Here is an 11,751-nt window from a genome sequence, read left to right as displayed (position 1 = left end):
CCTCACCACTACTTTACCAGCCAAACTGAACTTTTTCCGTTTCTCCCCTTTGGCCTAAATCTTTACCTCTGCCATTTGCAACTCTGGAAAGCTCACTGCAACCCAAGGCAGCCCATTCTATGGAATGGCAGTTCCAACTAAGCAAATTTTCTCGCTCCCCTGCTGGGAAGTCCTTCTTGTTGTCTAACCTTACAGTCTCCTGCTGCATTTGATGTCTGCTTGCGGCAGGCTGGAAAAGGAATGTTGTTTGCATGGTTTGGGGGGAACCTGGACCCAGGAATCCAAGCCATCTCAAAGGCACTACAACATCAAAAAGCAGCCCATTTTCTCCTCCCCTGCGCTCAGCTCCAGGGGAGGAAGAAACTCTTGCTGAAAGGACTAGCCACTGGCCTCTGCCAGTGCACCCCATTTGGTTCCATTCAGTGACCACAGACTCAGGTCAGCCGGAACCTGTGCTGGGCTCTGGGATGTGCCCTGACACCCGGAGGGCACAGTCTGGAGAGACAGACCCGAGCCACGAGTGAGGGAGCTCAGGCTGTGCTGGCAGCTGGGAGACAGAAGAGCAGGGAGAAGGGCAGTGGGTATCACACAGCGCATGGGTGGCCCATAGCCACGCTGGTCCTTCAACGCTGGCGAAGTGCTCAGAAAGGGAGCCAAAGCCCTGGGGGGACCCCTCATCCACATCCCACGCCGTCCCCACCTGGAGTCTGTTTCCTCTGGGGCGGGAGGTGCTCCTCAGTTTCTGGGACCTTCCTCACTCCCAAACCACCTTTAATTCCCTGCCTCTCAGGTACCAGGATCTCCCCCCTCCCCCCCCCGCCCACCAAGCCCCTCTCCACGCTATGAGAAAAGCACAGACCCCACAGCTAAACAGATCCCAGTTTGAGCATAGCTCTACCACTGATTGTCCCAGCCCTCTCAGCGCGTGACTTCCTTCCCTGGGCCTCAGTTTCCTCATCTGTATAATGGAAATAACAGTTCCCATCTTGTAAAGCGTTAATGAGCTGAAGAGGCAGTGCAACTTCCGTCTGTTCTGCGTCTCAGAGGTTCCCGAGAGGTCCAAGCTGCCGGGGAGCGGCGGACAGGAGGACGGGGCCTCAGGACACAGACACAGACATGGGCACTTTTACACTGAGCCCTGAGGTCAGAAGGACGCCAGTGCGAACTCCCGCCCGCACCCCTCCCCTGTCCTGCCGCCGCTGGGCGCCACCTTGTGGCCAGACCCGGGACTGTCCTGCGAGGTCTGGGGGGCACTGGACGGGCAGAGGCCGACACGGAGGGAAGGACGTAGAAACTCCACCGCGCGGGCAGGGGTGCCCACGTGAGCGAGAAGGAAGAGGCCGAGGTCAGATGGAGCAGGCCGTCCTGACACACGCCCTGTGCGGGTCTGGACAAGAGACAGGGAGAGTGGGCCAGCCCCGGTGCGGAGATGGTCCCTTAGGAAAGTCTGAGTGCCCGTTTCCCCATCCTCCCCACTTGGGGGGCAGGGGTGAGGAAGGGGAAAGGGGACCTTTTGTTACCCCGTCAGCAACACTGCAAGGTCAGCGTTGTCCCCATTTTACAGATGGGGAAACGGAGGCTGGGGGAGGTGGGATTGGCGGCTGGGCTCCCACAGCTGGGCAGTGCAGGGGCGCGGTCCGTCCTCGGGGCTGCCTGACACCAGCCCTTTCCGCTCCTTGAATCTTTGACTCCAGGTTGAGTAGGTGCGCTCCACTCTGCTCAGGAGCTGTTTGCCGACCTCTCCCTGGTCGAGGGCACCCAGCACCCCTGGAGCCGAGGGAGATGTGACAGGAAAGCTGAGTGGCCCCTGCTTTGGCATCAGCCTCACTTCGTAGAATCGGGATTCTGCTCTCTGCCCTTAGGCAAGCTTTGTCGGTGTTTTACGTCTCTGGACCCTCGTTTCTCCATGTGTAAGTTGGGAAAACAGCATCCACGTCACCGTACTCTGAGGAGTGGCTGCTGCCACCAGGCACTGGTTGGGGGGAGGGGAAGGCGGCCTGGGGTTGCTCCCCACTGAGATCTCCAGGAGGGATGCCTCTGGACCCTTCCAAGCGATGCCTGCCCTGGATCCCCCGACCAGGGGCCTGCACCTCCCCCTCTCCACACTGACCCCTCCCCCCTCTCCCTCCCCCCCACTGATCCCCAAGGACATCCTTCCCTCCGGAAGTGGCCTGTGGAGGCACAGCAGGAGAGGTGAGGGAAGGAGAAGGGGGAGGCCGGGGTCTTTCCTCCCCCTCTGGCTCCCTGCGCCTGGCCTGAGCACTGCTGACTACAGCTCCAACCAGAGGCCCCTCTGTTGCTTCAGTTCTCACCAGCTCAGGTAACTCCGTTCCCTTTGTGGCCAAGTGGGGCCACCTTCAGCCCTGACCTCCCCGATGTCTCAGAGGCCTTCCCCACTGTCACCCACTCCCTCCTTGGAACCTGTTCCCCTGGCTTCCCTCCTACCTTCCTGGCTGTCCCTTGCTCTCTTTCCTCCCCAAATGTTGGGGTGCATGGGGGTCTGCTCCCATCCCCCTTTTCATATCATACCTCCCTCCCTGGGTGAGCCCTTTGATGCCTGTGAGCTCTTCTTAACCATTTCAGTTCCCGCTTGACAGATATCTTGTATCACCCTTTATTCCCCTGAAATGAAATGGCATACGTATGCATGTAATTCCCAGAGAGAACCATCCGAGCGTCCTCACTGAAATACCAGAATGAGCCATTATAGTCTAATGGTGAAGTGCACGAACACTGGTTCAAATCCTGGCTTCTGCACTTTCCAGCTGTGTGACCTTGGCTTAGTCCCTTAACCTCTCTGTGCCTCAGCTCTCCGGTAAAAAGAGAGATTTTTTTCCCCTCTATATAGCACTTTGCCGCATAGAGTTGTTACGAGGATGAAGTGAGTAATTATTCACGAAACATTTAGAACAGTGCCTGGCACATGCTAAGAGCTAAGCGAGTTCTGATTAAACTAATAAGGAAAGTAATTTAAGAGGTTGTGTATTTCAAGCTGTAAATACTTTTATTTAAAAGATTTTATTTATTTGAGAGAGAGACAGAGATAGCGAGAGAGAACACGAGTGGGGAGGAGAGGGAGAAGCAGGGAGCCCAACATGGGCCTGGATCCCAGGACCCTGGGATCATGACCAACCGAGCCACCCAGGTGTCCCTCAAGTTGTAAATGCTTTTACCGACTATGCTAGAAGACATGGTAAAACAACAAGACGCTTGTGCCTGTACATACAGGACCCTGAACATGACAGCCCCAAATGTGGACGGGTGGCAGGATTGTCACATTGGCGTCTCAGGTACCACAAGTAGTGTTTGACATTAAGTATGTACTTTTCCAAAATGGTGACAACTCTGGGTAAGGTTCTGAACAAGATAAAAAGCAGTCTTCCTTCAATTTACATGGAAGCTGTATTTCTGGCAATTTCCTTGTATGTCAAAATTCAGAGCATTCATACAAAAATGCTCTGTATTTATGTGCAAGACTTGGGCTCTTGCTCAGACAGAAACAGGTGTTTTTTCCTCTACTTTGATGTCTGGTAGAACATTCCAAGTCAGACGGCATATGGGACATTCTTTGTGGTTTGGGCTGTTCTGCACATCGCAGGGTGTCCAGAACCCCAGGCCCCACCACTAAATGCCAGCCATGGCCCCCAGTCATCGTGAAAATAGATAGCACCCCCTAAAATTCCCCCCAAGAAGCATCCAGAAGGCCCCTGCGTTCTATACCCACTCCAGACTTTTCTGAATCCCGAATTGTGTCTCCTGCTTGTTGACTTCCAGTTAGCCTCAGGCCAAGTTCAAGTTCCTGAGCCTGATGCCCAAAGTCCTCATAATTCAGCTCCCTGGTTACCTTCCCACAGGTGTGGATGCTGCTCCGCGTCTGCCCCCGCCCCACTCCCAACTAAAACACACACACACACACACACACACACACACACACACACACACACACACCAGGTTGTTTTTTGCTTCCCTCCCGGGTCTACTCCCTGGAAAGCCCACCGCTCCTCCCTCCACCTGTCTGAATGCTGTGAAGATAACCTCGCCAATCCTTTAAGACCTGATTCTGGCATCCCCCCCCCCAGGCTTGGCTGGGGCCTCCCCTGTGCCCCCCAGACCTGTGGGCTTCCCTGAATGACCTCAGCACTGAGCGTGCCCCGTTGCGGTTGCCAGTCTCCGTCTTAGGGCGTCGGCACCATCCTAAGGCAGAACACGTAGCAGGTGAGAGCCGTTCAGCCCTTGGCCTTCAGAAGCTCCCATCTAGCGGAAAGACAGACACATGGACAATGCTGGGAGACGCTTGCTCAGAGCCTGGCGGGAGCCCCAAGGACAGAGAGACCAGTCGCCAGAGGGCAATTTCCCGGAGGAGGTGGATCCTTGGAGTGCGAATAGTTTTCCAGGGAGAGAGAGAGGAGGCAGAAGGCTTCCCTGGCTGAAGACTCAGCGTGGGCAAAGGTCAGTTGTCTGCAGGCTGGTGAGTGTGGCCTGCGGTCAGGATGTGGAGGGGCCGCGATCTGAGGTGAGGCTGGTGCTTCCGCAGAGAAGAGCTCATGCGGAAGGTGCCAAGGAGGTGGGGCTTTGTCCTGGGGGCACTGGGGAGCCATGGGAGGGACTGAATCACCGAAGCACGGGAATGATACTTTCGGCTTGCATGTGGGGAGTGCCCTCTGGGAGGAGTGTGGAAGATGCGCTGTAGGAGGGCAGGAGTAGAAATAATCCAGGGAAAGGTCACGAAGCCTATTTAGGACAGGGATGAGGGTAGAGAGAAGGGTGGGCATTTGTGTGGCTGAAACAACAGAGCTTGATGTCTGCCGGGGCTGAGAAAGAGGGCGAAGGCCAGTGTGCTGCTCTGGTGAGGCATCCCAGCTTGGTGAACCCCCCCAGTGATGAGGGTGGACACAGGAGCAGTCAGGGTGGCTTGGGGTGGGGTGGTCCCCACAAACCCCGTCCTCCCCGGTCCACAGGACAGGCTGCAGGCCCCTCTTGAGTCACTAGGGGGAGCTCCAGGATAGGCCAGGCTCCCTTCTCCCACCGGCGGCGGCCTCCACCCCCTCCCTGAGGGGATAGGACCCACCACTGCTCAGATGTGGGCTTTGGGGGTCCTGCCAGGACCTGGCCCTAGTGCAGCTGCTCACAGACTTGGGCCACCTCGTCCCCCAGCCACTGGGCTTGCTGGGGGCGGGGGGCATCTCTTGAGCTGACAGCAGGTGGGGGCAGGGGTTGGGGACCGCCGCAAGCAGCGCAGACAGCCTGTTCTGTCTTACCTTGCACCTCACCCTCTGCTCCCACCAGGAGAGGGGGAGCAATCCGCTCAAGGTCACCTCACTGTCAGAGGCGACACCAGAGCCAGCCAGAACTGCTGTCCCCAGCTGGGGATGGAAATGGACCAGCGCTCCCAAGTCAGAGCAGCTCTTGAACCAGAACAGTGCAAGCAGCCTTGGCAAGACCCCCTGACCTGTCCTACAAAAACCTGGGGTGGGGGCACATTTCCTTGAGCCACCTCCCTGCGTCCCCCAGACGTGGGGGAGATAGCTTTCCAGGCAGAGGGGTCACTGGTCCCTAGGCAAAGGCCTGGAGGCAGGGAGAGGCAGGCAGTTTCAAGGAATGGGGCAGAGGGCAGGTTGGCCAGAGTGCTGACAGCTGCTGGGGGGGGCACATTAGAGAGTCTGGGGGCCCCCTGAGAGCAGGGGGGCTTCCGCAGGCCTCCTCCGTAGGAGGAAATGCCGGGAGAGCCCAACGCCAGGACAGCCTGGCCGCTGCAAAGGATCCCTCCAGCTGCAGACTGGGGAGGGGCAGGATTAGAATTTTTGGAAAAGTGATTGGCCTCTCTACTTGAGTCTAAACGGCACAGTCTTTTAAATTTTAATGAAAAAAAAATGAATAACTAATGGAGACCCAGAAAGAGGAAATCCATTTCCTTTTGAGTCTGATAGAGCAAATCCAATCCCCAAATAATGCTGGGAGGATTGTATCTTGGTAACAAAAGGTGTGATCCCCGCAGAGCTCACTGCAAGCTGCCTCAGCCGAGTCTGAAGTCGCTTTCAGCTACTGGGCTCTGGCTGCCCCCACCTGAGGTTGAGGTGGGGGCAGGGACTAACCCAAGGTCATAAGGCAAAGTTGGAACTGGAACGAAGGCTCCTCGCTCTCAAGCTTGGGTCTCCTCTCTCTGTACACGCCTGCTTGTCTGCACACACGGCACACACACACACACACACACACACACACACCCCACACACAGGAAATGCTTTCCCAACTCAGATATGCAAATACCTGCATCACACTCACATTTGCTCACCTAGCCACACATATACTTGCCTGGCTGGGGGTGGGTGGACGTCCACGTGGTACCCCCGGACCCCCAAATACATAGACAAACGTGCTTGCGTTCACACACACGGGGGCTCATACACACAGATACCGGATCCGGCCAAATCTAAATAGTCCGATACACGCAGATACCGACACAGGGCACACGCGTGCGAGTATCTACACACGAGAGTCAAACACATCCCTCGGTTCGCATCTACGAACACCCCACTCTCACAGCAGCCGCACAGACTCCTGAGCGTTCACGGGCACGCTCCCGCGAACAGCACACACACACACACACACACACACACACACACACACCCCGGCCAACACTCGGGCTAAACAGCCATGTCCTCTGGCTCACCCCCAGGCCCTGCTTGCACTGAGGTCAGCGGGGAGTGTCCCCGAGACCTTGCCACGCCTCTGTAAGGGCCTGGGGATCTCAGATGGCAAGTGCTGCCTCCTGCGGGAGCCCAAGGACACCACGCCCGGGGCAAAGAGCACGTGCCCAGGCAGCTGGGGCGGAAGCCGCCCCCAGACCCAGCCTAGCTCAGCCCCACGCTCCCCCCCAACCGTAGGAGTGTGAGAGTGGGTGGGTTCCAGTGTGTGTCCTATTATGGGGGGGCAGGGGCAAAGTCAAGATGGAGGAGTTCAGCTACTACCTGGCTTTAGGATTCCTTCTTTCATTCATTCCTCTGATACTTAATAACATTTTGTGAATCAGGCAAAACAAAGACAAACAGAGGCTAGGAGTGCAGTCTGGGAGGCAAGCAGGCATGCCCAGAGCCCGGCTCTTGTATTACACATTGTGACAATTACACAGAACCCAGGAGGCCTCAGAGAGACCTGAGCTGCAGCTGGGCTGTGGGACTGAGCAATTCACATTCTTCTCTGAGCCTCAGTTTCCTTCATCTGAGAAGTAGGGACCACGATCTCCCTGACCACCTGTTGGGTTTGTTGTTAGAATCAAATCTGATGAGGGATGGGACAGTGCTTGTGTGTGGGGGGGGTAGTTTTAGTAAAATAAGAGTCAGACATTTATTAGGCACCAGCTGTGTGCCAGATCCATGGTATGGGAATGTGGATAGGTTCATGGGCCGTGGAGTCAGAAGCCTGGCTGGGTTCTAATCCCTGCTTTGCCAAGACTAGCTGTGTGAGCTTGAGCAAGTTACTTAACCTCTCTGAGCTTCTACTTTCTCACCTGGAATAGGGGTGTAATCCTCACTGTATATGAGTGCTGTGGGGGAGTGCACCGCAGGGCCTGCCGCAGAGCAGGTGTGCAAGTCAGTTCCCATTATTATGTATAAGCTTTCGTGTATTCATTCAGCAAACAGTTGCTGAGCAGCTACGAGGAACCAGCCATGATTCTAAGGGCTCTCCAAATTCCGACTCATTTAATCCTTTAATAACGCTATCGTGGTTTACACTGAGGAAACTGAGGCACAGAGAGGTCCCATCACTTACTCGAGGTCATGCAGCTGCTAGAAAGCAGAGCAGGAATTGGAAGCCAGGTCTGTCAGCCTCTCTAAACCCATAGAGAAGACATGTGTTTCCCTCTTAGGGTTCAAAGTCCTCCCCTCTCCCCAGGAGCGGCCCCTGTTAAATAAATCATCCAGTAACGGTTTCTAATTCCCAGACTTGGTTGCAAATGAATTATTCACATTGTAGGGCCTGCGAACGGCTGGCTGGGCCTCATTACCCGAGAAGGGCTGCCCGCCCGCAAGATGCCACTCCCTCCCCTGGGCATGGGTCCTGGTGGGCCAGTCAGAGGCTGCCAGAGTTGGCGGGTGCCAGGCTGCTCCCGGAACTGGGAGGAGGGGCTTTCCTCCTCCCATTCCCAGCCTTTGCTTTCTAATAAGCTCATAGCCTGGCGTTGTCAAGACAGCATAAGCTCTGGATCCAGGCAGTCCTGGGTTCCAATCCTGGCTCTGCCCTGAGCAGCTGTGTGACCTCAGGTAGGTGGCCTACCCTCTCTGAGTCTCTGGGGAGGCTGACTGGCCCAGCCTACTTCACACTGTCTTCTTCCTCCATTTGTGGGCTGAGGCTTATGCCGCCCAGCCAGGCCCTGTGCTGGAAGCTGGGGACAAAGATCCTGTCCTGGGGGGACATTCAATCTCAGGGTCTCATCTTCTACTTCCAGCTTCTGGCTGAAACCCATTGTCTGAGCCAGAGCCCTGGGGCTGGTTGTAGGAGATACCGGCTGCTCCAGAGCCCCCACCCAGGGCCAGTTACCCACCCCCGCTGATGGCTCACGAGGTCATGCCCGCTGCCAGGGGCAGCAGGGGCCAGTGCCTGACCCATGCAGCGCTACAAAGGTCCAGCCCCCTTGCCTCAACTGGGACAACCCTGAAGGGCTGTCACAGCCCCAGGGGCCTCTGCAGGGGCCTCAGCTGCAGCCTCATTGGGGGTCAGCTTCTCTATCTGCCCAGCCCTGCCTTCCTGCCTCCTTCCAGGTGTACCTTCCGAGGGCATGCCTCAACCAATCTGCGTGTAATCCTTCAGCTCAGGGTGTCTCCAGGAACCCATCTATGTGCTTGTCACAGACAAGGCCCAATCTCAGCAGTAAAGGACACCCAGTGCAGGTCAGCAGTACTGAATACTGCTTTCGTGTATTCAATGTAGGCTCAGCCTACCTTCTGCCCTAGTCCAAGCCCTGCTCCTTCCTCCCAGGCTGAGCCCAGTTATCCCATGGGAGGCAGAACTAGGGGACAATCAGTGGGAGGTAGAAGGGGATTGGAGTCTGGCTTAGACGGAGAACAGGACCAAAGCCAACCTCATTGGAGAAGATGAACTGATGACCCAGGGCAGCCAGGAGGTCAAGGTCACGGACTCTCACTTCACAGGGAGGTCTTTTTCAAAAACAACTAAACAGGATCTTCTTCATGGAAAAACCAAATCTGAACCAAGAATGATAAGATTACTCATAACAGTTGCCATTTCTGGAGTGAGGAGTACGTCCTGGGCACCGTGCCTCATGCCCCTACCGTCTCCTCAGAACAACCTCATGGGCTTATCTTCTCACCCATTTTACAGATGAGGAAGCCAAGGCTGGGAGGGCTGCAATGACTTGTGCCTCAGCCGTGGCAGAACCAGCATTCAAATCCCGGACCATTCTGTGCTTCTGTGGGATCTAGGCTCAAGCAGAGACCGGCGTCCCGAAGAAAGTCCCCTAAGGGAAAGCCCCGTGGGTCATCCAGACTAGCTGTTCCCCGAGTGCCTGTGACTGCCCAGGGCAGCAGGGGAGTCAGGAAAAGAGTGGTGGGCAGTCCGTGAGTCTGTGTCCCTGTGACACAGTCCTAGTCTCAGGGGGGCCACTGTTCCTCTCAGGACTCTCCAGTTCATATATTTGATGCCAACACCCATCTGCATGGCACAGAAGAGGAAACTGAGGCCCAGAGAGAAGACACTGCTTGCCCAGGCTTGCAGAGCTGGGACTCAAGAATTCTGACACTTGATCTCCTGTCCTCTGTTCAACATATGGAAGAACGAAGGCCACTGCTAACCGACCGAGTGTTTGCGGCCCTCCAAGATTCAGATGTTGAAACCTAGCCCCCAGTGTGATGGGTATTTGGAGGTGAGGCCTTTGGGAGGTGATTAGGTCATAAGAGTGGAGCCCTCGTGAATGGAACTAATGCCCTTTATGAAAGAGGCCCCAGAGGGATCCCTGGCCCCTTCTGCCCTGTGAAGTTAGAGCAGAAAGACATCTGTCTGTGAAGCAGGAAGCGGGCTCTCACCAGACACTGAATCAGCCGTTACCTTGATCTTGGACTTTCCAGCCTCCGGAACTGTGAGAAATAAATTTCTGTTGTTTATACCCAGTCTATGGTATTTCGTGATAGCAGCCCAAATGGACTAAAGCAGCCACTTTCCCCATCTGTTCCACACTGTTGATTCTTCCTCCCATGCGTCCATGCAAACCTCCATCCGCGCACGCATCCCTGCGTGCATGCCTCCCCGTGTTCACCCACCCGTGCGTCCATGCATTTAGCCAGCCACACCTGTGCGCCCAGCGGCCTCTGTGCACAGGTCCGGGCTGGGTGTTAGGGCCAGAGCCGGCAGAGCCTCCCCTCGTGGAGTGCACAGGCCGGCAGAGGAGCCGTGTCTTAAACAAACAGCCCACAAAGCCCAAGTGCATCACCATTGTGCTCAGTGCTGGGGCGGGGCAGCGCAGGGTGGTGTGAGTGGGTGTAACAAGGACCGGCTCTCTCGGGAGTGTTCTCTGTGCCCCAGGGAGCTGGTGGGCAAGAAACCTGCTGAGACAGCCCCATGGGCTTGGCCTCAGGGGACAGAAGCTATGAGAAAACCGTGAATAATGTCCTAGTGGAGCCAACTGGCTTGGCGAGGCCGCAGCCAGCCCACCTGGCCCTTGCCGCCCGTGGGCTTCCGTGGCTGCAGCTGGAGGTAAGTCAGGAGGTAAGTGGGGGAGGGGGTCTTTTGAAAATCTCCCTCCAGATTTGCTTTGTGAGCCATCCCAGCTGGAGCCTGAAGCCTCTGAGAACTGGATCAGAGCTTTAGGAAACACAAGAGAAGTTATTTCAGGAGAAGGGAACAGCATGAGCATACGTGTGGAGGTGGGGATAGTAGACAGACCGGGGAAGGTGGAGCGAGGAGAGAAAAGGGAGGAGAAACTGAGTCCTGGTCCCCAGGGACTTCACCAGCAGTCGGGGGGCTCAGCTCCCGCCACACGCCAGTAGCAAGAATTCCCGTGAAAAGCTGAACTATGTGCCCAAAGAGGGCCAGGCGCAATCCCCAGTTCATCCTGCCTGGATCCAGTAAGAGCGTTACTGCTGGATCCCATTTTACAGACACAAAAACCAAAGTCGGGGGAGGTTGAATGTGTCACCCGTGAGCACAGAGTTAGCAAGTGAAGGGTCCGGGTACAACCCCAGCCCAAGTTCTTAACACTCCCCTGGTGTGCTCAGCAAACGGGGAGGAAATCTGAACACGTGAGGGGCACTTGCTGGCTCCATCGTGGTCTCCTCGGTCCCTCCCACCACACTGAGAGTTTATTTACCTCTGTCACCACATGACACTAGGTACAGAGCTGGTGCTTAGAAAATCGGTGAATAAATAGCCATCCTAAGAGCAGACACTCAGAAAGTGTTCACCGTGGGCTCTGCCACCACAGCCCCATGAGGGCATAACGTTATTTCTCCCATTTCACAGGGCTAATAAGTGGAAAGGCCCCGATCCACTAGGCAGCAAGCTAATAACTAAGTCAGCAAACTCTAAGCATGAGTAATGACCAGTGAATGCATGAGACCAAAGGTGAGTCAATAAAAGGTGCGGAGTTGAAGGAAGGACAGAGGGAGCCAAGGTGAGATGTGGGGCTCAGCAGAGTGCGGGGAGAGGGGAAGGCCGCTGCACTTGTCCTGCCTCCGGTTCCCAGGAAAAGGGCCTTTTCTCGTCCAGGGGTGGCTGGAGTGCTTGCCAGGCTGTTGCCTAGCA

The sequence above is a fragment of the Ursus arctos genome, unplaced genomic scaffold (genome assembly GCF_023065955.2).
Source record: "Ursus arctos isolate Adak ecotype North America unplaced genomic scaffold, UrsArc2.0 scaffold_18, whole genome shotgun sequence".
Lineage (NCBI taxonomy): Eukaryota > Metazoa > Chordata > Mammalia > Carnivora > Ursidae > Ursus > Ursus arctos.
The sequence above is the reverse complement of the archived record's forward strand: the minus strand, read 5'-3'. Positions refer to the sequence as shown.